A 27,333-nucleotide genomic window follows, 5' to 3' on the forward strand; every position below is an offset into this window, starting at 1 on the left:
CTGTGTTTGGGTTAATTGTCAGGTTGATGGCCCAGTTTGGGCCCAGGGTAAGCTGTTGGACAGAAAGCCTCAGATTTGACTGTAGAATATGTTGGTATATAGAAAAGATTATGGTCAGCGTAATAACTGCAGGGTGCCCAGGTCCAGTGGCTGCAAAACGAGTCCATATCATCACACCTCCACTGCCGTATTGGACATTGGTTATGAGATGTTTTTGCTGATATTGTGGCTAAGCATCTCCACTCTGGTCTCATCTTTCCAAAGGTTATTTCAGTGTTAAGTCAAGACCTAAACCATGCTGCCATATTAATTTTTTCAGAGAGAAGAGATTTTCTCCTGTTAGTCCTTCTAAAAAGCCGTAGTTGATCTGTCATTTTTTTCTAATTGTGCTGTCATGATGTGTAGCATTTCACATGGTAATTGTAGAGCATGCAATGTAGCTCTTTGGGTCTTTTTGCAGTTATTTTGAGTAGGGCATGGTTTGACCTTGGGGTGAGTTTGCTAGGATCTCCATTCCAGGAAAGAAATGTTTTCCTCTTGTGAATAATACTTAAAAGTATGGATTTTTATATACTAAATTGTTTTGAAATGAACTTATAACTCTTCCTAGATTGATGGGCAGCAACAGTTGCTGCTCTAAGGTCATTGCTCATGTTTTATTCTCCTTGGTGTTGTTTTAACACATATCTGTGTGCTCCAGAGCAGCAAACTGCCAAAACTCCTGCTTTTATAGGGGTGATCCCACTAATGATGATCAATTTAGTGAATTTTATCTTCAGCTGGCCTAAATAGATTGGAAGCAGCAATGATGTGCTTAATGTTTCACACACAGCTTTCACTTTGTTGTCTTATCTTAGTTAAATAATAAATAATGGCATGGTGGAATCTGTTGTATTTTTGTGCTCTTTAAATGTAAATAGCTTTAGATTATTGTAAAGTCATTGTAATATTGATTAATTTCTTTTTCCTATGACTTTTCATTAACAAATATAAAAATAATTTTTAAAAGTGTTGCTGAAATGTATCTATCCATCATCGGTATCCGTTTATCAGCGCATAGTCATGGGGGTGCTTATCTGAAGCGGTCACTTGGTGGGGTACACCCTGTATAGGGTTGCCAGTCCATCACAGGGCAACACGGGGACCAACAACCATGCACACACACTCACAAATACACACATGGGCGATTTAGAGTCGACAAGCAATCTAACATGCATAGTTTTAGACTGTGGGAAGAAAGCTAGAGTACCCCGAAAGAACCCATGCATGCACGGGGAGCACATGCAAACACTATGTAGAAAAACACCAGACTGGATTCAAACCCACAACCTTCTTGCTGCAAGGCAACATTTCTAAAAAAAAGCGACATCGTGCAGCAATTTATATCATATTATCAATTGAATTTGTCGTTATAATGTTTGGGGCTCATTTGAAACAATGAATTGGACTAACATGTATTGAACTTGGAACAAAATTGACTGATGCCAGATAAATAAATATGAATCAGACCTGCAGCGCCTTGAGGTGGACTTTGTTCTAACTTGTGGCTATATAAGAAACCTGAATTTTACTGAGTTGTGTTTAAAGGTAATAGTAGAAATCGAAACTTCACACAGGAGAGCGATGCCTTATTGTTAACACTTTTATTGATTTACATTAGACACAGTTGCATAGTACAGACTAGGTTATGTGCACACTGAACTTCTAAAACTCCTGAGAGACAATTATTCATAGTGCAATATTGTGTAACATGCATTAGTCCTTCTAAAAGGGTTTTTTCTGCTTAAAATGAGTTGCACCTATTTACTCAAGTTCACATTACAATAAAACATTTGTCACAAGCAGTAATTATTACATTATTGGTGGAACAAGTTTCAAAGACTGACTGTAGAGGCTGAATCAGTCGAACACTACAGATCCTCCTTTAATATCGGTCTCTACTCACATAACTTTATAACATTGCATTGTGCTCATGTAGTGCAATATAGTGTATATTAGTAATGTACCTCCAATTAACATGCTACTCATGCAATCAAGCCTGAACATTAATGCTCTTCAGTGCAAATCTAACAGCTCGGTGTAAACTCTTCTGAATAACAAAGACTACAAAAATGTAGTAAATTTGACATTTTCTTTTCTTTGCATAGTTAAAATTAATGTCATGTAGTTTTGATTGTTTGCACGCAACAAAATCCCTGCTGAGTAAGTGTGCAACATGAACACAGTTAGAAGTAGATTGTAAAAGACTGCTGAGGTTGCTCCAGCCTTATGATACTGATGCATATTCAAATTTGAAAAAAGGAGATTCAAAGAATCTTTTTGCAAATTCCCTGTCAATAAACAGAAATATTCAAATTTTATCCTGAAACACGAGTTAATAAAATAAATAATCACAATACATTTGACACGCAGTCAGAAAATTCAGCTGTAGATGATTGTTATAATAAGTCCTAGGATTGTCAACAAACTGAAACATTCAGATTCACACTAAGTAAAAGACTTATATGCTAAGCTTTAAAAAAATCAATTAAAGAAGAAATTAAGATTAAGAAAATAAAGTAATTTTCTTCCTAAAATAACTCATCTAAAAGTTGACTATTGAAAATCACCAATTCTGTCAGTATTTCAACTTTTTTACATGAAAATGCATACATGTGAGTGACCTCTCAGCTAAATTTTAGCTTTTTATTTGTTTGTATGTGAGAGAGATGCTTATCTGAGCTCTGACCTACATTAAAATCTGGTGCAGATGTTTCTGAACAGATGTGCAGAGCAGCTTCCCAGAATGCATCTTTCAACACCCGCATGCAAAATCCATGACTCTGTCCTTCAGCTTTGACATGTCCAATATATCGTTCAGACAGCATCTTCTGTATCCAATGTGAGCGCCTAAACCGCCCCCCACCGGGCTGTTGTGTTTGAGATCCTTTCCTCAGATTAATCGCTGTGGTTTAAACATTTTTGTCCTTTTTGAAACTGGTATCAGTGGCTCAGTTAAAGTCCTCTCGTGCCCCACAGCTCTGGTCAGATCAGAAACCTTGAAAAAAAGCATTAAAGACATCAAAAGCTGTCAACCAATAGGATTTGAGTAAAACATGTTGTTTGCACCCTACTATTCACCAGAATCATTCAGTTTCTCTGCAAGATGCATGCAAGATAAAAATCCTAATAATGTTTATTCACCTCCAGGTAGATTTAGATTTTTGCAGTGTGTTGAATTAGCCGGTCTTCTTTTGCTTGCTTACGGCTGACGCAAAAGGCAAAATCATAGCATGATGCTGCCAATACCATGTTTCACTATGTGGATGGTTTGATCAGGGTGGTGTACCATATATGCATAAATCATGCTCCTGTTTAGGAATATAGATTTTAGCTACCTGATGACTTCCAGGTTTGCACTTGTATATGCAACGTTTCTTAAAATGTTTTTAACCTTTATAGTGCATTATTAAACCGGACTGGCTTGAAAAATGGTGGTGCATCATAAAGTTTTGTTGAAATTTGATTGGACATTTTACTGGTGCATGAAAAAATATAGATTTGGGGCATATGCCCAGCTAAAATTGGTCTCCATGCTAATTCAACATAACATTTATTTTGATCAGAGGGTTTTTTTTAAATCTTTTTTTTTGAACAATTCAGAATAAAAGTAAAACCAGCTCAGACGTGGAAACATTTAACTGTTGGTCTTGATGTATTTCATACAGAATCAGTGCTTTCACTGTGGAAACAGAAAGACTTTGCACTTGTCTTGACTTATTGCTGGGACTGGTTTGGTTATAAAATACCTGCATGATTTCTGGAGTGAAAAAAAGTTGTGAAAAGTCTAAGTTTTTTAAATACAAAAATGTCAAACACATTGTAGGATTGCTCAGACTCTTGAGTTGCACTTAATTTATCCATAAAGTTCATATCAGTGTTTGATATATTGCCTTCTAATAATCAGAATGCCCTCAATCAAGACACAAACAAGGTGAAATATGCCCCTGAAACCCCCCAAACAACCAAACTCCACAGCAGCTAGTCTAGACACAAGCTGCTCTTCAAATCATCACACCTCCTCCTCCTCCTTCTCCCTCATCCCGCCATCATTGTCTGAGCCCCCAAAGTGTTTTTTTCCCACGCTTTATTTTTCTCTGTCCTGTTTGCAGCCAAGGAGAAGTAGGAGGAGGAAGAGGAGGAGGTGGGGGAACTGATGGGGTGGCCATGGAAACCACACACTGGTGTTCCCCCTGATTGGAGTATGCAGTGACTAATTATTCAGTGCATATGCTTAAAAAAACAATAAAGCGGGACGTATTGACATGCAGACGCAAGCATCATACGGTGTCTGATTAACATACGGACCAGAAAATCCTTCTCTTAAAAAAGGGGGACCAATTTCATTAAATATGAGTGGCTCAAATTATTTTTTTAGTCAGCTTTGTAGAGTAGGTTTAATACTGTGGGAATTGGGTGACTAAAGAAAACTATTAAATTATTTAAACTTTATTTGTAATAGTAGTATTTTGGTGTGTATGATAATCTAAGATTTATATTAAGGTGTCTTGCACTATATATATATATATATATATATATATATATAGTGCAAAAGGAGGGGTTAAGTTAACAATGGTCGGTATTGTTTACCAATCTCCCTCGTCCATTAATCAGGACGATCCGGCTCTAATTGGCGTTTTAGTTAAGCTGCTCTCCAGACCCTGGCTCCCTCCACTGGCCTAAATAATGGCGTTACGCCACAAGTGCCGCCACACATTGGGGAGGACAATGTGCTGCTTGTCTGAGGGTCCAGGATAGGATCCCCACCCTCTCCTCGTTGCCTCCTTTCTTAGCACCTCCTGTGCCCCCCAAAATAAACCTCACACGGAAACACAAAGAAGGCCTCACACTATTGAGATCTCACTGTCGCAGGCTCCTTCTACTCGTCTGTCTCCCTGCTCCTCCTCTCTCTCCTTCCCCTCATTCCCACACCCCTCCATCAGCCTTCAATCGGTATAGTTTCTAAATCAGTAGTTATATTCATTTAGCTCCATCTGAATTTCTATAAATTGATTTATTATTTAAATCCAAAGAGCTGCTGATAAAGAAGGGCAAAATTCCCAAAGTAGGGTGGTTAGATAGTATTTTTTGGAAAACGCAAAGATTAGACATCCATCCATCCACCCACCCATCCACTGTACGCCCATGGATATCTATTTTATGGTGTTTTAAGGTTGGTCAGTACTTGTATTTACATAGACCTGAAGAATGTGGTGAAAATGTGACTTTTTTTCTCCCATAGGTCCCATTGAAATTTAATCTACAAAAATCTTGGTTAGCCATTTTATCAACCCTAACAGCTTTCAATCACATGCAGACACCAATAGATGCAGTAGCTGGAGTTTTCTCTGGCTGTATGGAGAATAGAGCAAAACACCACTGCTTTGCTCCGCACTGCTGGTCAGCTGGCTGAAGGAAATCAGAGACCAATGTGGCTGTTTGGAAATATTTCTTGTCGTAAAAAACATGAACAGTCTTGATGTGGAACCTAAAGGACCCACACCTATCACTACTATTACGGAAGTAGAGTTGGCATGCTACAAGCAGCATCTCTGTTAAGCACCTGACTTGCAAGGTGGTTACCTGAGCAGATAGCTTGACTAATTAACCAGTTAATTAACCAGCTAATAGCTTGTTATACTATAAAGAGTGGACAAAAAGTTTTATATTCTGCACAACATGAGAAAACTACCAGTCCATCGCAGGGCTGAGAATATGACAATGAAATGATATAGACACCATTATTATTGCATAAATATCCCATTTTTTTCATCAGCTTTCAGAATAATAATAATAGTTGTCAAAAATTGGTTAAAAAAGAATGAACTCTGATGTAATTTTGGCATGGGAAACGTGTAGGAACTCTATATTATGATTGGGGGTAAAATATTCTACAGGCCAGGCAAATAATGTTTAACCTGTGTCCTGAGATATTTCTCCTAATGCATCAACACCAAATTTGTCCTTGCATAAATATGCAGTCAAATTTGTACAAAAATGTGACGCAGTATCATAGGTGGATTGCCTATCAGAGCCTGAAAGTGTTAAAATGTGAAATCTGATCCTATATCGGCAGAACCAAATGTTTAAGCTAAACAACAAACGTATTCCTCCTCTAAGACCACAGTTAAGTCTGATTACAAGTGGAGATTTATGAATGCCGCTGTCTTGCTAATTACAGCTCCTCGTGTACATGTGGGAGGGTGCAGGTTGTTTTTTTCCTCTATTTCATCAAATCAAGATGCCGGCAGGTTCATCTGGAATTAAAATGCAGAAATACCGCCAGTTGTGCAAATTGCAACTCTTTTGTAATTAAAAATACAGAACCAATTTAATTAACGAGACTTTTCCCAGGCATCGTCATTAGATTCTCGATCAGCTGCAGCGTGAAAACGCGGACGACGAAAAGCAACACAGTTGCCCTTAAAAATGCCACCTCTTCGACATTAAGACGCCGCTGGCTGCACGGTTTTCTCCTATCTCACCCCTTCCTGCACGTCTCTGGGGGGCAGTCTCTGCAATTAACACGCGGGCAGTAATTAACGCTGTCTCGAGGCGACCAATAGCGCAGAAAGGATGGGGGCATACGTGAAGTGGGGGAAGGTGCAGCGCCAGCTTGTCCACGTTCCTCGTTCAGCTGCCATTTTGTGCCAGTCTTAGCACCTAAGATGGTGGCGGGACTGTGACTCGCCATGCGGGAGAGGAGGACAAACTGGCAAGGGAGGGGTCGGAGACGAGGAGGATTATGGGATCGAGGAAGGAGTCTTTTATTTTCATTCTTCTAGTTGGTGCATCACTGAACGGCTACCAAGATGGGGGGAAAAGAAGGGAGGGAGCAGGAGGCATGATCATCACATCGCTGCCCTATATGAACCGCACATTCTGGAGGGATTCACCCACTCACATACATGGCACATGTTTGAGAGGGTTTGGGAGTCAAGGGAGGGAAACACAACTGATGTCGGTCTGTTCATTAAAAAAAATGTAAATACATCGTGCAAACTTACACATGTGGCCCATGCATGAGCAAACACACACTCTCACATAAACAACCAACACAGCCGTTCTCATGGTATGGTCTGCCCCTTAGCATGCAAATGACATTCATTATGCAAATGCACACAAATCAGAGCCAACCATCTGAGAATCTGAGCTGGGGCAAAAAAAACACAAAGAATGAAATTAAATGAATGTGGGGGGAAGAAGCTTGGAGGAGCTGCAGGAAGTACAGTGGTCAACAGCAAATAGATTATAACCTGCTTCATTAGGACATAAACTGCCTGGTCGCCATATCTCAGTTCTACACTTTCACTTCCCGTGTATGAAGAATATTCACACATTATCTTGTAGTCAAGCAGAAACTGATGGGCCTTTTAGAAGAAAGCTGGATAAACTTTACACACTAATCTCATGGAATCTCGTCTGAATAACACACTAAGTGATGTTGCATGGCACTATTGTATGTTGCATGTCGCTGTACATCGTGTGCTGTCATGGGATGACTTCCTGTGCCGGTATCTTATACTCACCATTTAACACCATGCTCTGAAGTCTTAAAAAGGGTAGAAATCACGCTCAAAATGTGCCTGAAAGGTCACATAATTAATACTGAGTTTGTTTCTTTTTCATGCAGTTTTAAAGGAACCAGCCAGTTTCTTAGGGTGGTTTGTTAAAGGTTTTCGGCACCTATATGTCCTTTTGTTGTTTTTCATTTCTGTCTACATGATTCCACAAAATCACCTGCAAAAAAAAAAAGCTTACACTGAAATGGAGATGCTCCAGACAAGGCAAAGTGCTGCTAATTGCCTCTTGCGGTGGTCTTTGTTTTGTCTCCACCTCTGCTTCTGCAGGATGTGTTCTCTAAAATCCAACGAGAGCTGCAGTCTCATTATGTGCTTATATGAAGGATAAAACGCATGAATTAATACATGTTCTTTATGTGCAGGAGACTGCCACATGCATGAATCTGCACCAGTTTGCCGCTAAATGCAAAAAGCTGTCACACCTAAGCTTGGGAACGTTACCTGTGTGAAGGTATGCCAAGGGCTTAGAAAGGTCATGGTTTCAAAAACAAACATTTCCAACCAGAGGCCACCTTGCCTCCCACACCTGCTGCTGTGCATCTTCAGTCAGCTTTCTGAAAAAAGGTTACTGCTCATTTCCCTCACTGTCAACAAAGAGAAATATGACGTAAAGGAGCACCACTCATTGCTGTTTTTAGGGTACCACCATTAGAAACTACAGCAGGCGAGCCACAAGCTGTTAAGCAGCACCAGATAGCAGGCAGACCAACTAACTCCCAGTCAGCGGGGGTTCTTAAATGAAAGCCATATTAAAAGAGGCCCTTCTTTTTCTCCTATCTATACATGTGTGACCAATCTATATTTTGCAGTTTTCCTGCTTGCCTCAGTTTAAGGTTGTCCTGATGCAAAAAAAAAAAAAAAAAGCATAGACAGTCCTGTTAATGTGTTTAGACAAATAGAAAATAGTTTTAAATGCTTTAGGTGTAAAACTATAGCTCCTCAAATACTCAAATCTGGCAACCTATAAATAACAACATAAAATTTAAAAAAGTACGAATGTGCTCTTTAGTTTAGCATTGATTAAAAATCTTAAATCAGATACCAACTTCAGCATCATTAACAGGCTGCAGAGTATTCCTCTATTATCTGATGGTGCTTATAATGTACACAAAACAAGGGTTGACCACTTCCCATTGACTGAATATAATAAGCAGTAGAAAACACATTTAGGGAACAACTGATGACAATGTTTTTCTTCCTGAGCACTCATGACACCCCTTAACAGCAAAGCGCCCTGGGCAGTGAGCCAGATCAAAAGCCACCAAAGCTGTCAGTGTTGGTTCATAAAGAGCAGAATCCCAAAAAATTGACAAATATCTTCAAAATACGCACATTAGTGGGTGTTTATATGTCTGCTTAAACCTTTGTATCAAAATCAGAATAATTCAAAATAAAACTTCAAAATATTTAAAAATTATATCTGTAATTTTCTATATGTTTTATAATTTTTACCATTGTATTTTTACCAAAAGATACCATAACAGGAGAAAAGGCCCAAGCCTAGTTACAATATAAAAAGTATGTGAATTTTAGTTTGAGAAAAGGAAAAAAGAATTAAAAAGTTAACCTGGACATTTTCAACTAGTATTGAATCTTTTCAGCTGTACAGAAGATAAATATATGCCATGTTTTCTGAGACATTTCTGGAAATATACAGGCCTAACATCTTTGCCAAAGTCCCCATGTTTTTGAGATTTTTTACTTTTCCTTTCTGTTGCTGAAATAGGTTGAATTAATTCAGCTGAACCAGTTAAAACAAGCCCTGAGATCTGACTCTGAAATGAGGATTTGTTAGGTGTGTGTGTCAGATAGGAAGACCGTTCTTAAGGGAGGTGAAATGTTAGAAATACTTGAATTCAGTTTTTTCGGCTTCCTCAGAATATGTTTAAAATATTCTGTTATTTAACATTCTGTTGTTTTAAATGCAGAGTTTTCTAATATTGTTTAATAATTTTTATTAGCTGGCCAGTCTCCAAAATAAAAGCGCGTTCTGATTTATTTGTGTTAGTCAGTCACTTCCCACATCTGAAAGGAATGGAGGATCTTTGAGGTCTGAATGGTCCTTGATGTTTAAATTGATGTATAAAGTTGATGTATAAATGTTTAGTTTGAATTTAGCCTCCATAGGAAGAAAATAAAATGTGTACAAAGAGTCTAACTCACAGCTGGATTGCTGTTTACACTGACAACAAGCAGATTTGTGTGACTTTTTTTTTTTTTTATCCCAGTTATTGTCTTTTTGTCTACAGTGTACACAGATGCATCCCTCCCCTCTTGGCAAACTCAGCCCTTATGTAACGCAGCATCATACCTTCACATCATTGGTTAGTAGCAGCTGCTGTCCAACTCCAGCCCTATCTGCTGCTGATCCTCGGCCGGGCTCTTTTTTTCCGCGTTGTTTTCCTGTGCAGGCGTGTAATGGGATTCTTGTTACTTTCGGTTATCTAGCTTTATGAAGAATATACGTCACTCATACAGCTAGATAACCAAAGATAACAGACAACCCCTCAGGCCTGCGGACGAAGCTCTCCAGCAGGAAAAAACAGCTAACAAAACCTCTCAGATGCACCTGGAAGGACAAACAGCAACAAAGAAAAAGACATCAGGACTAATTCACCAAAACCAAGCTAATTTACTCTGGTAAATGTGCCAACCAGCAGGCAGAGGTGTAAATTAAGATGGTAATAGTCACACATTATATATGTGGCGTGTTAACACAGACGACTGATCACATGGTGATAAAAGCACCCCTGTGAAATTGCTTTAACGAAAAAAAGCACCACTAAAGATTCACAAGGGGAAGACGCTGAAAAAATGCATCTTCTAAGCAATTAAATGTTTCATGCAACTGAAATTTGAAGTTCGTATGAATTCAAAGCAAAACCAGCCAGTAAAACAAAGAATCCGATGAAAATGGCAACATTTAAATGAGGGCCACAGAAGGTGGATATAAAGCAGCAACACTAATTTAATTCATGCTCTTTATTTTACAGGAAGTAAATACAACATTTTATGAAGCTAATAAATGAAATTATTCTCAATAGAGGCCAATTACTTACAAATGTACTATTTTAAAGTTATTGGGGTTTTTTCAGAGAGAATAGTATTTGTCATATATATTGTGTAAAAGCTTCAAAATAAAATTTTCTGTGGAACTACAATAAAAGTATAATTTTAAAAAACTTAAATATGTCAAACAGGCTAAAGAAATATAGGAGTTAAAGGGAATTGTCTTAATAATTTTGGAGTATTTGGTGCTTTTAAGTAACATTTAAAACAAAATGCTACTTAAAAATTAGATTATATTTTTGTATGAGAGAGAATTTGTATTTTATCATAGCTTGTTGTAAATGTACACTTTGATTTTAATTAGGATTTCTTTGGCTTTAAGTGGTTGCAGTAAGATGTGAAGCCTAATTAACACTCTACACATCATTACAGAGATGATTGTTCTCTTCTTCACAGTATGGTGAAAACAGGCCACTGATCCCATCCATTTCTACACTTCAAACCCACAGGCTGAACTAACTGCAGATGCAAACAGAAAACATATATATCTATATAGATATGTACATAAAGTGCTTTATTTTGCAGCTGCTTTCCTTTAATCAGTGTTCTTTGGTTGTTGTTTTTTTGTTTTGTTTTTTTGCCAGAAACTGCTATACCTGCAGGTTAGTTTTCTGCTTTTCATCTTCAGGCCATAACACACCTTTCAATACTCTGTGAGGGTTTTTATTTTTAATTCACTCAGCTTTCAAGCAGACAAAATCTCTCCCTTTCTATGATTATTTCCACATTGAAGCCGAAATCCCGCGATTAGCTTTTGCCCTGATTATCTTTAGAACGTCTTATATAAGAAGATAGTTATATTTATTCATTAGATTTTTATTATTTATTCTTTTGATTATTTAACTAAAAGCTTTGTGTTGTACTCATTTATAATGTGCAGAATCTACTTTACGACCTGTAATTTTGATCTTTGCAGATTTGTCTCATGTGTTTTTGATCAACCTTTTTGTCATAATCAGTTCTTTCTTTCAAGTTTTAATTTATATTTTTCCACAAAAAAAAGGTTTATTTTTAACCAGGCTGCTGAACGCTTTTATCTTTATTTAAATAACACGACTTTTATCCAGTATTTCTTTATTTCCTTTGATTGTAGACGCAGAGACCAGTAGCGCAGAATAATAAAACAACTCTCTCGTCTCTTTTATGCAAATCATTGTAAAGTTTCTGTTTAATTCCGCCTTTATCGCAGCGATAGAGTTGAGATGTTGTGCAAACTGACCGTGCACAAAACGACCGGATTTAACGACAGTTTCCAGGGGCAATCCCATCCAGACTGACTTCTGTCACCGCTTTTTCTTTGAAAAGTTTGCACCATAATGCGGAGGGACTGTGGGAGTTTCTGTCAGTCATATTCACCTGGAGGTATGAAGGATCTCTGGATCTTCAGTTCTACAAAAAAACAAAAGAAAAACGATTATATAAAAATAGTGCACAAGGAAATAAAGCTGCGTAAGCCTTCCTCCTCGTGAATTTTAAATTTTTCGGGAAAACCGGAATAAAAATGGGAACTTTGTCATGGAAGCTGCCCAGTTTGTGTTGCACCTGCAGCTCCTGACTCTGCAGATGCTGCTGCTGCAGACTCGCAGCAATGAGGGCCCCTTCAGCTCAAACCACAGACCTGTTGTGCGTCACAGCGCATGTCTCAGCTCCCAAAATCTGGACACTTCACCCGTCGTCTGAGACTTTAAGGAAAATTTCATGCTAAATATACTATATTTCCACTAAGATTTATCTGTTTAAGCCTCAGGTTTTCTTGTTGGGACAAATTTTGCACTCTGCAACATCATGCATGTGAAAAACACTCGTTTCTAAACACAAATTATCTCAAAACAGAGAGACACTTTAAAATGCTTCTAACAAAATACATGTTGACTAAGGAAATATTAAGTAAATCTTTAGATTCTACAAAATAAAAGTAAAGTAGAAGTAGGCTGGAACTTCCAGGCAGATTAAACAGGCCTTAATAAAGAGCCCTCCATGATCTCAGCCCGCAGGAAGTCGTGCTGCTGCTGAATGCCTATACCAAAATCATGCCTTAAAATGTCATGACCTGTTCAACATGTAGGTTAATCTCTTGGTATGATGTGCCGAATGAATAAGCTTAAGCAAGTGCTGTGAAACAAACAGGACAAACTCTATGCAGCATTATGACCATAAACCGAAGAAAACCCGCTCTGAATTTCAGTTATACAATATTAACTCTCGAATCTGTCACTTTAGATACAGTAAATGGTGCAACATTGACTTATGTAACACTTGAGACAGGAATAAGAGAGCATATGGCAGATCCTGGGGCAGTTTTGGATTGACGGATTAAGGTCCATACGGTTTGAATCTGCTAATACAACAATGTCAGTATTTAAAGTGATTTCCTTCATGGACTTTTCTAAGAATTTGGTTGAAATAATCAGATTTACATTCAGTGGCGCTATTAATAACAGTTATCCTATTCCAACTATTTAAAGCCTAATTGTTGTGTTGAAACTGCAGATGATCACCAAACAAAAGTGTTTGCAGCCACAAGTGAAGGTGCACGTCTCTTGCTGCTGCCATCACATGATGCTTGGAGTCTTTATCTCAGATGCTGCTGCTGCTGCTGCTGCGCACCATGCATGCATCTCCAACTCATCTCAACACAAACCTGCTTCCCTGGAAACAAATTTGGAGCATATTTATCCTGCAAATCCTCACCTAATCCACATTAGGAGCAAAAATAATAAACGATACAGAGATTTTTATTTGGCTCAGCTCGGAACACTAACAGATTTTTTTTTTTTTTTTTTTAAATCCAGAAGCACTCAGTGTTTGGAAATTATGTTTTTAAAGAAGATGCGGATCTTACTTTTTCCTCGTCGGGTGCTGCAGGGTGGGTTTTTAGGGGGTCTCCCGCAAAGCCGTGGTCCCTCCGGGTGTGCGGCATGCTTGGAGCCAAATGAGCGCGTTCATGAGCTTTGTGGCGACGACGCATCGTGACGTCCCCGCCGGCGCAGTCCATTTATGCTTCCAACGGGTCCATCCGCCACGTCCACAGCTCCGGTCCTCCCCGCTGCAAACGGGGGGGGGGGGGAGGCGTGGAGCAGACCGAACCCCTCGGTCAGATGCATCTCCACCAGCGCTGTCTCCCAAAGTGACACAACATCTCGTTTCTTCTAATTCATATAGCTGCGTCCAAAGGAAGACCACACCCCCATGTGGGTCGGTGAGGTAACACTGTTCCCACCCTCCGATTTTTTTCATTTTTTTTAATTTATGCAAGACGAAAGATGCAATTATAATACGGACCGTTAGGCTTGCAGCGCTGCTCATGCCTCCCCAACAGATGCATGCAGGGTTGCATCAACCATGCATGCCTCAAACTCTGACAAGAAGTGCTGGGCACATCTTTAAAGGACAAATATCCTCATTTTTTACAGGTTTTCCTTTTCATATTGTTCAAGCGTGTGGCTCAGAATAGTTAGGTTTATCTCCTTGTCCGAAATCAAGAAATATGGGGAAAGGCGCGAAGCACAGAATCAGGCGAAAGTTGCCGAAGTCAACCCAACCCTCTTAAAATTAAAGGTTTTTAAGACTTTGAAAACTGAAACCACAATGAATCATTTCCAAAGTTTTCCAGCCGTTAATGTGGCCTATATACTATTTAACATAGGAAATAAAAAATCTGCTGGGAGGAAAAACATAGACCATAAGAAACATGTTGCAAGTAACAATCCTTTATTGAAACGCCTTTTGATTTAATTTCCACATTCATTCTTCTGAATTTCACGTTTTCACAGTGAAGATAATGAACATGATGTAAATTCATACTAAGAGGATTTCCCTGACATTTGCTTATTTGTGTCCTTTGGCCAGAGCCAAGCTTTGGGGGAAGGTTATGAAAAGGATGAAAATGATCTTATTGTGCAAAGGTATCAGTCAGGAGAAGGCCCACAATTCTGAAAGGTAGCTTTGGCACAAAAAACGAAACACCATAACGTAGAAACATGGAGGTGGTAGCATCATGATCTGGGGTTGCTTTTCTTCAGATGGAACATGGGATTTGTGGTAATGCAAATGAAATGATAAAGTATCAGATATTAGTTAGTTTTGACCCAGAACCTGTTGGCGTATGCTAGAAAAACATTCAGTTCAACAAAGGAATGGGTTCACCTGGAGAAAGAAAGCTGTGGAAGGATCAACCCATCATCCAGAACTAAATCTGATGGGGTCATTTTTGAAAAGGATGGAGGAAGTAGCTGTCCACAGAAATCAGGAGAAACATTAACACAAGAAGAACTAGTCCTGAATTCTTTCTGAGTGCTGTATCCTGGAGACCAATCAAACCCACACCCTACCCATGGATTTAAAAGCTCTCTGTGTGGACCCCGGTAGAGTGCGGAAGGGAAGCCATACTGACATACAATCACACTGCAGCTGCAGCAAAACAATCTTTTACTAACTTGGCTCAAACAGAAAAAATCTGTAGATGAAGCTAATTAACATGTTTAAACATGTAGGAGGATGTGTTATTAATTTAACATTAATTTAATCTTTGGACAACAGAACGTTTCATAATGACAGATTTTACATAAGTAAAATCTGCTTTAAAAAGAGACATTTTTTAACTTGATATCTTACTTCCTGCACAAGTTATCTGTAGTCATGGCATGTCCTCGTCTTTCAGACTTATTCCATCCATTCATTTTCTATACCCACTTCTTCCGGTCCCGGGAAAGCTGGTGCCTACCTTCAGCAGTCTACAAACACCCTGACCAGGTTGCCAGTCCATTGCACGGCAACACAGGGACACACAACCATGCCAATACCCATTCATACCTAAGGGTAATTTAGAGAGACCGATTAACCTACAGGAGATCCTTCCAGCCCACAGCCACCACCATCTACAACAGCTCTTTGAAGAAACCAGCATAATATGAGTTATTTAATTTATCTTTGGGATTACTAATTTATTAATAATTTTGAATTGAATTGGATTGAATTGAATTAAGCGGACAGTCATGCTTTTGGACTGTGAGAGGATTAATTTCCTTAAATCCAAGTTTCAAATTGATTCATAATCTTGGAGGATGACGGTTTTTCAACAGGAATTGATTTTGTTGCGTATAGAGAAACCCATCCTCCCTGCCTGTGTTTATCTCACTGTTTCCTCCATGGATAATCTTTGAGGTAAAAGTGCTCACTTTAACAGTTTTCAGTGTAGCCAACAAGTGGTCACACATCCATCCATCATATTTCTGTTTAAAGTGTCTATTTTTTTTATGAAGAAAACTTTTTAATCTGTATAAAGCCATAGAGAATTACAGACTTTAAGATCAAGATTAAAAACTTATTTGTTTAGAGTTTCCTTTGACTGTGTTATCTAAATATTATTAGTTAGGTTTTCAGTCCAATTTTCCTTTCGTTTTCTTATCCATCATTCTATTTTTTTTAATTACCTCTGTTTGATTTTCTGTATTGTTGTAATGTTTTTCCTTGTGTACAGCGCCTTGAGTGCCTTGTTGCTGAAAAGCGCTAAATAAATAAACTTGGAAAAAAAAAAAAAGATGGGCGCATCTATCTTCAGTGTCACTTACATTTTTCTTCTGTTTTTATTATGTTGTCATATTTCCATGTTTCAGATCATCACACAATGATAACCTGGATAAATATGTGATACGAAGCATTCCAAAAGCAATCCAGACTCTGTGGAAAAGTAGTTTTTCTCATAGGGTAATTAGGACTTTTGGAAAGTGGGTGAAATGAGCTTCCTCTGTAGGGCGAGGAGCTCGGCCATCCGGGAGGAGCTCGGAGTAGAGCCGCTGCTCCTCCACATCAAGAGGAGCCAGTGGAGGTGGCTCGGGCATCTATACCAGATGCCTCCTGGACGCCTTCCTCGGGAGGTGTTCCAGGCACGTCCCACCGGGAGGAGGCCCAGGGCACGGCCCAGGACACGCTGGAGGGACTATGTCTCTCGGCTGGCCTGGGAACGCCTCGGGCTCCACCCGGAGGAGCTGGAGGAGGTGTCTGGGGAGAGGGACGTCTGGGCGTCTCTGCTGAGTCTGCTGCCCCCGCGACCCGGTCCGGAATAAAGCGGAAGACGACGAGTACGAGGAAAATATTCTGTGGACTGACGAGAGAAAAATAAAGCCTTTTGAAAAGTGTGCGATCAGTAACATCAGTTGTTAAACTAACCCCGAATTTCATAAAAAGAACGTCATTTCTACAGACAAACATTGTGGTAGTAGTGTGATGGTCTGAGGCTGCTTGTTTTGTCAGGGATGAATTCTGCTTGATAGCACAAAAAGCTAAAGGAGAATGTCCCTCCATTGGTTTTGTGACCTTAAACTGAAGCACACTTGGGTTGTGCAGCAGGACAATTATCCAAAACACACCAGCAGGTTCATCTCTTGGTTCAAACAAAGAAGGTTTTGAAGTGACCTAGTCAAAGGTAGGACCTTATAATTGTTTTCATTCACGAAAACTCTTCGTTATGGATTAAAACAACTGTACAAAGAAGAATGGGCCACAGTTTCTCCACAGTGATGTAAAAGACTCACTGAAACACTTTTCATAGCATTATGAATAGTTTTTAAAACGTAGAGTCCCAAACTTTTACTTGTAAGGAATGCTGCTTGTGTGCTTATCATTACCATCATTGCACAAAAGGGGTTTCCCAGAATATTCCTGTTTTAGACATTTGAACCGTATATGTTTTATCGCTATATTACTGGTATTATTTGGTGTATGCTTCACTTTAAGGGATAATTATACTTTCTAAAGTTAAAAATTGAAAGTTGTGTAGTTAAAATTAACCTCTGCTGGTGTGTGTCTCTCCTGCTGGTGCTCCCAGACAGACTCCAGAGGCACTCCAGTTTAATTATCATGATAATCACACCAAAAGTCTTTTGAATCAATAAAGACAAGAATCTGCACAAATGTTGTGTGGAGTCTTAGTAATGTATGCATGTGTGCACAGACTTAGCACTTGCATGGAAGAAGTGAACTCTTTTATGAAAACCATTGTGGCGTTAGTGAATTTTGTAATAACTTTTAAAAATTGTGCATAATTACCACCCTGGATCATGCAGGGGGAGCTGCTCTTGCAACAAGTCAAAGCTAGTCTCCCTATTGCAGATTTTGCCGTGAGACTTACTTTCTGCTCTGATGGCTGGAGACCTCTGAGATGCTGCAGAGGAAAAGCTGCTGCTGTACAATGGTGCTCTTCTTTCTGCTGCATGAACTAAACACATAATATGTTTCATTTTACAGAGCTGCGAAGAAGCAGTTGCAGTTCAAGTTTATCATTGAATGTGCAGAATAGAAGTTCTCTGAAGATTGTTCACAAAAACAAAAAAGACCAAATGGGCAGAGATTCCTCCTTTCAGAAGCACAGGCAGTAAGTGCAGGATACATTCATGGTAGTTTCACACAGCCTAACTACAAATATGCAAAACACAATAACCTACATTTGTTTGTTTAATAAAAAATTAAGAAAATGCTATAAATGATATTGCAGAACTCTCGTACTCGTTGTCTTCCGCTTTATCCAGGACCGGGTCGCGGAGGCAGCAGACTCAGCAGAGACGCCCAGACGTCCCTCTCCACAGACACCTCCTCCAGCTCCTCCAGAGGGAGCCCGAGGCGTTCCCAGGCCAGCCGAGAGACATAGTCCCTCCAGTGTGTCCTGGGCCGTCCCCTGGGCCTCCTCCCGGTGGGACGTGCCTGGAACACCTCCCGAGGAAGGCGTCCAGGAGGCATCCGGTATAGATGCCCGAGCCACCTCAACTGGCTCCTCTCGATGTGGAGGAGCAGCGGCTCTACTCTGAGCTCCTCCCGGATGGCCGAGCTTCTCACCCTATCTCTAAGGGAGACCCCGGCCACCCTGCGGAGGAAACTCATTTCTGCCGCTTGTATCCGCGATCTCGTTCTTTCGGTCACTACCCAGAGCTCGTGACCATAGGTGAGAGTAGGAACGTAGACCGACTGGTAAATAGAGAGCTTCGCTTTTCGGCTCAGCTCTCTCTTCACCACAACGGACCTGCAGAGTCCCCATTACTGCAGCAGCCGCACCGATCCATCTATCGATCTCCCGCTCCATTCTTCCCTCACTCGTGAACAAGACGCCGAGATACTTAAACTCCTCCACTTGAGGCAGGAACTCCAACCTGAAGAGAACAAGCCACCCTTTTCCAATCGAGAACCACGGCCTCGGACTTGGAGGAGCTGATCTTCATCCCAGCCGCTTCACACTCGGCTGCGCACCGCCCCATTGCATGCTGTAGGTCTTGGCTAGAGGGGGTGCAGAACTCTAAATGTTTCATATCTGGCATCAGCAGGTGGAGTTTCATCCATGTACTCCCTGGCAGGCTAATGGAAACCTATACATGGATTTGAATCAACATGATTAATACAACATTTAAAGCCAAACTAGCAAAAAGGTTCTGCAGATGATTCATAGTGGTCACAGGTTTTGATGTTTCTTCAGATATTGTTGAAGGTGATCCACACAGGGCATTGCTCTGCAAATATTTTAAAAATATCTGTTTCAGAGTCAGGGGAGACTAATTTTAATAAAGCTGCAGCCCTTATTTCCAGGGCACGATCACAAACTTCAACGTGTTATATTGGGACTTTATTTGAGAGACCAACACAAAACAGTGAAGAATTATGAAGTAGAAGGAAAATGATACATAATAAAAATTTATTTTTGTTCACACCTTTTAATCTGATACCCCTAAATAAATATTAGTGAATCCTACTGCTTTTAGAAGTCATCTAATTATTAAATAGAGTCCACCTGTTTCTAAATTAATATCAGTATTGATGCAGCTGTTCTGTGAGGGTCACGGAGGTTTGTTAGAGAACATTAATGAACAAACTGCATCATAAAGACCAAGGAACGCAGCGGAAAGGTCAGGGAGAAGTTTGGAGAAGTTAGCCTATATGGAAGAGTGACAAGAAGAAAGCCATCACTGAAGAATTGTAGCAAAAAATGTAGAAGAAGGTGCTATGGTCAGATGAAATCAACCTTTGACCTTTTTTTATTAGAGCACCATGTGCAGAGACTAGTCCTTGGTGCAGTGGTCCTGGTCTGGGTTTGATTCCAGTCTCGGTTCATTTCCTGCATGTCTTCCCCTTCTCTCTCCACAATCTTTCCTGTTAAACTATTGTTCAATAAAGGTCACTAGTGCCTAAAACATTTTAAAAAGCGGACTTTATTGAGCCTCATGCATAGCATCAAAAACCTACAACTCAAAAAACATGGTGGTGGCAGCATCATGCTTTTCTTCAACAGAAAAAGTAGCTCGTTGGAATTATGTGTTGGTATGGCCTAGTCAAAGTTCAGACTTAAATGTGGCAGGACTTAAAAATTGCAGTTTTTTTTTTTTAAATATAAGAATGAGTAAAAATGTGAGTTTCTAAATGTAAAAGGCTGGTAGAGGCGTACCCCAGAGGATTTCTCTAATCATAAAATCCCAATAAAATACATTAAGGTTAGGTTGTAATGTGACGTGAAGAATTTCAAGAGAGATGGCTACATCCACACCTCGTAGTTTTACCTCTGGAGCCGGCTTTATCCTATGTTTGATAACTAGATGGGGAACGTTCATGTAGAATAAAATATTGGACAATGATTTAATCGTCTTACCGTTTGCTGATAGTTAAGATTAAAGCTGTATAGCTATTTATCTGAAAAAAATTGCACCTTAGTAAAATGTATACTAAAGCTGATTAAAGTCACTTTTGGATTATTTCTGTCATGTGTTCAGCTAAAATTGGTTATGCTGGGTTAATTTAATATTTGTAGTTTGTTATTGGTTACTCACTGAAATCCAAATAGTATTTAATTTAAATGTTTTAGTTTAACAAAACATTATAATAACCTTTGATTAGTTGCTTCCATAATGATAAAACCAATCATTATTGGAGAGACCTGATTCCAGGTCTCTCCAATAATGATTGGTTGCGGTTTTCCAGCTTCTTCTCCTCCTCTTTAAGGCGTGAGAAGCAGACAGTCTTTGGGTCAAAGTCTGTCTCCACCATCACCATCCCTCCATTGTTTTACTGCTGCCAGCCCAGACGCTCCACACACAGAGCGCTTCACTGAGCAGAAGAGCAGCAGACCGCCTGCGTGCGGGGGACAAACACGCAGCTTTAACGCACGCTGAAAGTGACCACAACTGACCTCTCACTGTAAATATAAGCGATAGATCACAGTGGTTTTCTTACGCACCCAGACTCGGGAGTGGGTTTGTGCCATGCATGCAGATCTGCCACCCTTTCACCCCTCGTCGCGCCAATATTCAAATGGTGATCTGCTGGTTTGAATGGGAGCTTAATGAGACGTGCTGGTGTATAATGGGCTGCGTTAAAAGCAAGAAGCAGCGTGTGACTGAAGTCATGAAGCACAAGGATTCAAGCATGTTATAGATTTTTGTTTCTTTTCTTTTTATGATATATATAAATAAAGTATGACGCGGGAAAATCTGCAGGAAAACTGTTTGGGGTCTGAAAGCAGAACCGTTTTTTGTTTTGCAGTTTAAAGTGGTTTTGATCTTTGATTTATTCATCTGGAGCTCAAACAGGAACTCTCCGTTATCCTCTCAAGACTAAATGATCACCAAATCTATGATATCTGAATAAAATAGTGTTTGTGCTAAAAAATGATCAGTTTTATAGTTTGAATTGCAGATTAAGTATTTGGGCCTTCTTTAAAATATCTGTAACATTTGAGGTTTTCAGTCACCCCAAAATGGCTTCTAATAACTTGCAATGTTTTTAAAATATAAGAGAAATGATTAATAGAAAAACAGTTTTAGCAGTTTCACCTGTTTCTATGTAACATCTGTGTATACGTTTATGATATTAACGCTACTAATACTTTTTCTGTTTAGTCCTTTTATTTAATTCGGCTGAAAACATGGTTTATTTCTCATTTTTCTCCATTTTCCATAAACATGGACTCAATAGTCTTATTCTACTCTGTAAAATATAATTTTCTAATTATAATTAAACAATTTCTATTGGTCTATTTTTAGTATATAAAACGTAATAAGTTATCTGTTTCCTAAAGGTCATGTAAGTTTTGCAGTGAAGTCACAAATGGCTTTCTGGATTTTTGCTGAATCCTGTTCTATACAAATGTTCATTTTTAGATAATGTTTAGTAAAGATGATGTTCATTTTGTATTATAAAGTCTAACAATTTAAATGTTTTTCTAATGCCTGTTTTCTATTTTAGGGAAAATAAATTCACAAATAGCCTAATATCCTAAATTCTTCCCTGCTTCAAACCCTAATTTCTGTTTAAAACAAATGAAAAAACGGCCTGTTGCTCAACAGGCTGTTTTTGGCACACTTGACCAAATGTTAAAAGTATGCCGGTAAATTAGAAAATAAATGCAAATAACGTGCCAGAAGGACAGGTCGATTTACATAATTCAACACTTTAATCATCAATTTTATGTCGGTATTAAAAGTCTTCGTCCAGGAATTAAAATTTTCCCTCAAATCCTGAAGTCTATACGTATTTTTAGTGTTCAGCTTGATTTGCAGAGCTGAAGTTGTTTTATGTACGAAAAAAAATCCTTCTTTAAAGGGAGAAAGCAACAATATAATTTTAAGGAAAATATGCTTTTTTATTTTAAATGCAATATTAAATATCTCGTGGTTTTATGCGGAGTTCATGCAGATGAATTATCAGGGTATAAAATGCTGCTTCACGTTTTAATATCTCTATTTTACTAACATTTGGCGTTATTTACCTTTGTGAAATCTCTAGGTTTTTTTTAAAGCTCATATTTTCTGGGTTTTATGGAGAAATTTGTAATTTTTGAAACAAAACAACTACAGTCCTGAATGTGCACTTGATTCTTCCGCACAAGACATTATCAGCATTCATAGAGTCACCAAACATTTGTATAAAATCACAAGTAAAACTCCATTCAATAATACTTTCGCTGCCTGGAAATTTGGTACCTTGTTTTAATATAATCTTAGAAACAACGCAAATGATACTAATTACAATAAATTAACAATTTTACACGTGCATACAATTTTAGATATTAGACTGCGATATAAATGAGGGAATTTGTGGTTGAAATGTTGGCTGTCGGCAAATCATATGTTTCTGAAAGCAAAATAAAATCCATGATAATCCCACATAACGATGTACTTCATAGCTGAACTCCTTTCTGTCATTTTTTAGTGGGTAAATAAAATGATATATCTGTGCTCTGTTTAGCCTGCTTTATGCTTCAGCTATTTCCCCCAGGTGTGCAATGAAATCATGCAGAAAACAATCAAATAATTCAGGTTGGGCTTTTCTTTTCATTTGCTGCCACCATGTGGACATTGTGTGCATTGCATGTAGACGCCAGTTAAGTCAGGATTTCTGATGTTCTGCTTCTATTCAGGACAAATTTTACCCCTTCAACCGCCTCCTTTAGAGGGAATAAATCTTAAAGCATCACTATTAATTACACTAGTACATAACTTTAAATTGCATACATTTTAACAAAAAAAGTTCATTTACTTTTTATCAAATGAAATAAAACGAGGATTGCAATGATTCACTTGTGTAATTCACTTGTGAATTACTGTCTGACTTTGGGCAGAAACAGGAGAGGTGTGACTGCAATTAACAGAAAGAAAATGCAGGTTAAAAGGTCAAATTCATACTATCAATGCATCTTCAAGTTGTAAAAACAACAAATACGCAGCTATTTTTACTACGGTAAAATGTTGCATGATTTGCCTCATCTTCCACTACATCATTTTTTCAAAGAAAATCAAACCTTTTGTATGGGAGTTAAACCCAGAGGAGATTTTGAGACACCTTACCCTAATCCTAGCCCTACACAGCAAATGTGTCTCCTGGCACATTATTTCCCTCTTTTATTTACACAATAGTGCCATAATTAGAAATAATCTGTCACAGAGGGACATAGGAAGACTAGGCGATGAGTTTGTTGCTTTAAGGCTGGGCTATTGTAACTCTTTATTATCAGGAAGCCCAAAGATAAAAGACTTAAGCTTATCCAAAATGCTGCAGCAAGAGTTCTAAGTCTCAAAAGAAGAGATCCTGTTTCTCCTATTTTAGCTTCGCTTCATTGGCTCTCTGTCAAAACCAGAATAGAAAATGTTCTATTGTGTTAAAAATGTTCCTTCTTACATATGAAGCCCTTTCAAATCATACAAGTCATGCTCTGCCACACATCAGAGATCTGATTGTTCCATATATTCCTAACATAGCACTCAGACAGCAGGTTTATTAGCGGTTTCTAGAGTTTGTAAAATTAGAATAGGAGGCAGATCTTCTAGTGGTCAGGCTCCTCTGTAGAACCAGCTCCCAGTTTTAGTCCCTAAAGCAGATACCCTGTCTGCTTTTAAGACTAGGCTTAAAACTTTCCTTTTTTATAAAACCTATAGTTAGAGTGGCTTAGATATCCTGAGCTATCACTAGAGTCATACTGTTATAGTATTAGGCACATACTTACCAGTTTTCCTCATTCTGCTACGGTCTCCTACTACTCTCCACAAATGCATTACCTACAGTCATTGCTGCAACTTTATGTCGAATCTCGATTTTCTTTTTCCACAGATGATACACTTAGTTTTGTCTTTCTGTGTTTAACCACGTCTCTTTCCTGGAGAAAACATTTGAAGGAGCTACTACTGTGACTTACTTTGTGTATTCTCTTTTTCATCCCACAAAAAGTACTCTGGTCCAGTGCTGCTGTGTTTTTTCCGTAACAACCTTTGGTCCTCTAAACCTCCAGTAGGTCACGGCAAGATGGCTGCTCATAATGGGTCCATTTCTGCTGGAGGTTTCTTCTTGCTAGAAAATAGTTGCTCAGAATGATGAAATGCTGCAAAGTGTTTTTTAACGAGTTGGCATCTATGAAGAACATGAGGAAAATCAAGACTGGAGTAATCCATTATTCTAATGCAGCTAACAATCCTGCAAAATGAACTCCCCACCTTATTTACACACAGAAACATTTAGGAAATTATACATTTATTTACTGTAACATTTTAGCAGTATGTTACTATGCAGTTTAAGATGTGATCAAGGGCAATATCTGAAATGTTTTTCCTTTACAGAAAAATAAATGAAGGCAGTTTCTTTGAGAATAAACAAGGAGAAGTCTTACCCCTTCTAGATGGAGAGGTATCCAACAGATGGTGAGTATGAACAGTGAATTATGGTTGCAGATCTCTAAAAAAACAATTAAAGCAGAAAAACTGATGAAGAATAACCCATGCAATTTGATTCAGTAGATTCTTGAGCAACTTGCAAGGACAGACCATTCTGCACATGCTATACTCCTTGGGGTTTGGTTTTCATTTGGTTTGGAGTTTTGATCATCTCTTTGTTTTTTTGTTGTCAAAATATCTTACCGTACTCAGTTTATTTCTCTGTTTTTTATTGTTACGAAGGTGTTGCCATATTGTTTCTTTCCTTTAGGTTAAGTTTCTTACCTATTTTTCATGTTCTGGAGTGTTCTCTGATTTTAGTTAAATCTCTAGATCAGTGTTAGCATAGTTTCTCCCTTGGTTTCTAGTTTCCTTTGTGTTTAGTTCATTATTTACCTTTCTGCAGTCTCCCTGCATGCTCTCCTCGACAGCGGTTCCTTATTCCCCTGCTTAAGCTCACCTGCCCTCAATGTCATTCTCCACTCCTCCCTCAGTACATATGTTCCCAGGTTTCATTGGTCATTACTGTTCTTATTGTTACTCTGCCGTGTTCCATGCTGCTCATTGTTGTTTATGATAGAATATTCTGTTAGTGTGCCACATTTAGTGTCTGCACTTTTGTCCATTATTAACCCTAAAACATGACAACACATCATCAGAAATTGTACTAGAGATCTGAGAACTCACACAAAGCAAAACTACATCACAGTCCAGTTTAAGTACGGTATTCAGATTTCTCCTTTTGGATATAATAATAGACCAAAATGATACTTCAGCTGCCTGGGCCACCATTCCTCTTTATCCGTCTTTAAATATTCATTAGATTTTATTTTTGTCTCCGATTTCTCAACTTAGGTGTAACAACAGTTTTTTCTTTGTCTTCAGATAAAAGTGAAAAAGTGCTTCATAACCAAACACATCAGAATGACCAAAAAAAGAAGCTGAGATTGTGGAAAATACAAATAACAAAATGAAATAATTTTACTGTTTCTTTAGCCTTCTTGGATGTCTGTTTAAATAAGCCAAGATGTTGCATGCAGCCATCAATATATGCATGTGTAATATCTCATCAGACTAATGCAGGTTTTTACACATTAATGGGAAATTGACTTTCAAGCATCTTCTATCAGCAAGCACATTCATTGTCATTGTTGATGAAATAATTATTTCTTGTCCAAACAGGCTGTTGTTTCACATGTAAAAATTACCTGCTCTCACGGTTCTGTCACGGTTAACTTGATATTGGACCTCAGAATGCAGACGAGCAGGCAGCGTGATGGTAAGTGAAGAAAAGGTTTAATTACAAAAACTCACTCAGCAGGAGGCAGGAACAAAACAAACGGGCAGGCAAGACAGGCATGGCATGATCAAAAAAAAGACAAGACTTGGTTAGAGAACAAGACATGAGCATGAGAGTGAAAGATGTTTCTGCGATGACTAACTGAACAGGTGTGTATAAATGGAGCATGGTACAGGTGGAGCAAGGAGACAGATTAACTTGGACAGGTGAACCGAATAAACTTAATTGACGGAGAACACAACGTGACTGGAGCAAAACATGGCTTGAACAGAACGCAAATCCAAGGAAACAAACTAACAGAAATATAACTAGAAAAACATGAAACAAAAGCATAACCAGATCCGAAAACCAAACTTGACAAAACATGAACAAGACGACAAAACAAAAGCATGACCAGGAAAATAACAGAAGCATGATTCAAAATCTAAGAAGAATAATAACAAAAGAACGAGTCAAAACCGTAACTGTGAAAAACATAAGAAGAAACCCGAAACCAAAAAACCAAACAACCCTACATCATGACACCTGCAGGCAAATTATGAGATTTTACTTAATGTACAGTGCATTTATAAGACACTAATGATTTCTTTTTTAGAAATTAAAATCTTACAGAGAGGCGTGCATATGCATACATCCCCTCAATGCTTTGTTGAACCACTTTTTGTCTGATTAATGCTCCCCTTCTCTAGCCTGTAAGAGGACGACCATGTCTTGCCAGAGTTTCAGTTGTGCTATAGGCCTTTTATTTTCGAATGATGGACTGAACCTTACCTAAATGTACTTTTAACTTTTGCCCAACTTTCAGAAAACCTCTGGGGCCTTCACAGAACATCTGAAGGCTGGTTGCTCTCGATTTTATGTAAGGGTATCAGAATTGAATGGGATGAATGAAAAAGGCATGCCATACTTTTAGGTTATTATTTTTGAAAATTGTAGATCAAACATTTCTTTTAATCTACATTTAAATGCTACATTGTGTCTCTCTATCACATACAATCCCAACAAAAAAAGTTTGTGGGTACAACGTGAGAAAATATGGAGAAGTTGAAGGGGTAAAAGTAAGTTTTCCATTCAACAACAATAACGTAAAACTAAAAATAAGTACTGACAAAAATCTTTATTCATCATTCATATTTCTCTGTTTTTTCTTTTTCTTTTAAGGAATAAG

General features: G+C 38.6%; 2 long non-coding RNA genes across 3 annotated transcripts; both read right to left on the reverse strand.

Moving 5' to 3' along the window:
• Nucleotides 1–1,619: 1,619 nt before the first annotated feature.
• Nucleotides 1,620–13,795, reverse strand: LOC124879914. 2 transcript variants are annotated; one of them, XR_007041157.1, is made up of 4 exons: nt 13,534–13,795; nt 11,911–12,080; nt 9,934–10,191; nt 1,620–3,037 (listed from the first exon to the last, which is right to left on the reverse strand). It is a non-coding gene; the product is annotated as an uncharacterized LOC124879914 (long non-coding RNA). The 2 variants fall into 2 exon arrangements; XR_007041156.1 differs by having other exon boundaries at nt 12,048–12,080; nt 13,534–13,787.
• A 5,116-nt stretch (nt 13,796–18,911) lies between these two features.
• On the reverse strand, nt 18,912–24,889 carry LOC124878993. Its single transcript, XR_007040925.1, has 3 exons — nt 24,823–24,889; nt 24,355–24,506; nt 18,912–19,045 (listed from the first exon to the last, which is right to left on the reverse strand). It is a non-coding gene; the product is annotated as an uncharacterized LOC124878993 (long non-coding RNA).
• Between the last annotated feature and the right edge of the window lie 2,444 nt (nt 24,890–27,333).

The sequence above is a fragment of the Girardinichthys multiradiatus genome, chromosome 13 (assembly GCF_021462225.1).
Source record: "Girardinichthys multiradiatus isolate DD_20200921_A chromosome 13, DD_fGirMul_XY1, whole genome shotgun sequence".
Taxonomy (NCBI): Eukaryota; Metazoa; Chordata; class Actinopteri; order Cyprinodontiformes; family Goodeidae; genus Girardinichthys; species Girardinichthys multiradiatus.